This window comes from Octopus bimaculoides, chromosome 14, assembly GCF_001194135.2.
Source record: "Octopus bimaculoides isolate UCB-OBI-ISO-001 chromosome 14, ASM119413v2, whole genome shotgun sequence".
Lineage (NCBI taxonomy): Eukaryota > Metazoa > Mollusca > Cephalopoda > Octopoda > Octopodidae > Octopus > Octopus bimaculoides.
Genome location: NC_068994.1, coordinates 50034592 through 50036966, shown reverse-complemented (window position 1 = coordinate 50036966; position 2375 = coordinate 50034592).

The window sequence follows — 2375 nt, the reverse complement described above, 5'->3', positions numbered from 1 at the left end:
ATTTAGTGACCCCGAAAGGATGAAAGGCAAAATAGACCGCGGCGGAATTTGAACGCAGAACGCAACGACAGTCGAAATGCCGCTAAGCATTTCACCCGGCGTGCTAACGTTTCTGCCAGCTCGCCAATATCACCAACACACACACACACACACACACAGACACACACACACACACAAAAAAACAAAGAAAAACGTTCAGTAGCAACGATATCATATAAAAGATTAAAAAAGAATTAAAAACGTATCAACAAAGGAACCCTATGTGGTCGCTCAGGCTGCTAGAAATAGCAGCCAGGTCTCCTTTAATTTACAATCTACTGTTGTTTCTCAAACAATATCAGCAAACGTTGTATAACGTACTACGAAGTTTTCTTTACATTGTGGAAAAGTCGGGATGGTCACGGTTTGAACGTCGTTGATCATTCGTCTTTTCGATCTAGGTTGACCGTAGGACCAGACCACTACAGCAGTAGCAACAACAATAACAACAACAACAACAACAATAGCTATTACAATATTATCTTAGAACTAGAATATTATCACCAAAAATCCACCACCAGCACCAACAACAACAACAACAACAACAGCAGCAACAACAACAACGGCAACAATAACAACGCCACCAACACCGCCAGCATCACCATTATCTCTACCAATGCCATGAACGCCATCACCAACACCATCAAACGGTGTCTGTTAGATGAGGTTAGAAATGGGAAGATAAATAAAGCAATGATTGCTCGAGAAAAGATTCAGTGATAAGGTAATGGACTCTGTGTGCGTTTGTGTGTGTGTGTGTATGTATTTACACACACGTATATACATGTATGTAATATATGTGTATACACACACACACACACACACACACACACATATATATATATATATATATATATATATATATATTTATTTACATACAGACACACACATATGCACACATATATATATACATGTATGTTTGTATGTATGTATGTATGTGTGTGTATGTATGTATGTATGTATGTGTATGTATGTATGTATGTATGTGTGTATTTATGTATGTATGTATATGTGCGCTTGAGATAGTAGGTGTTAGCAGTGGGTGAGTGTTGGGGAGAGGAGATAACGAATGGTGAGAAGCAGTATTTGATGGAAACGAGGAAGATGGAAGGTAACCAGGAAAGAAAAACACAAACATGAATAGTAGTAGTAGTAGTAGTAGTAGTAGTAGTAGTAGTAGTAGTAGTAGTAGTAGTAGTAGTAGTAGTAGTTCAGTATCGATGATTTTGTAATGATTCTAATAGCATACGTAGTGGTTTCTGGTGACAGCGTTTGAACGAGCCGCAATTTCTCGAGATGTTTGTATGACCAGCATGAATGGTCAACAGCTGCGTTGATAGTAGTGGCAATCGTTGTTGCTCTTGTGGCTGCCGTTATTTAGGTCCAAGTCGACCCCCTAAGATGTGGTGAATATTATCCAATATGGCTTACACCCCCACCACCGAATATTTTCTTTTGAAAACGGCAAGATGACGTTTTAAGAAATATATGTCTGCCTTTCCAGGGGCAGATCGTGGGACTGGATTTGGTGATGCTAGCAGTTGAAGTATAGTTGTGACAACGGTGACAAAAGTGGTAAGTGATGGCGGGTGTCGTAGGAATGATTTTAGCAGCAACCGTAGTATCAGTAGTAGTAGTAGTTGTTGTCATCGTGTAGTGGCTGAGTACACCACACCAGACTTATACCCTTAACGCTTAATTCCTAGACCAAAGGAACGGGACTCAATACAATATGGTATTTGGTTGACGAAAAGTGAAAGAAGCCCGTCGTGTGTCCTTCCCAAGCCATAAGGGTCATGTGGTTGGTTTCCCAGATGTTGTGGTTTATATATCCTCCACCCCTACCTTAGATGGGACGCAGGTCCATCGCAAGATTACAAAGTTTTGCCAGCTGACTGAACTAGAGCGACGTGAAATGAAATGTATTGATCAAGAACACAACGCATTCCCTCTTGCAGGAATCGAAACTGCAATCTTACGATCATGCGTGCAACACCTTAATAACCATGCCACGCACCTCCTGCGTATATATTATATGTATTATGTATATATATCTATGTGTGTTTTTGTGGTTGTGTTTCTTTCGCCACCACCGCTTGACATTCGGCGTTGGTTTGTTTATGTTTCCTTAAGCTATCGGTTCGCTAAAAAGAGAGCTATAGCTGGCTTGAAAATAATTACTGAGGCCGATTTCCTCGTCTAAGCTCTTTCATCTTCCTCGTTGCTGTAGCGCGGCCGGTGTCCAGAGACCGAATCAAATATAAATAAAAGAGAAAACACACACACACACACACACACACATACATACGTAATATATATATATATATATATATATA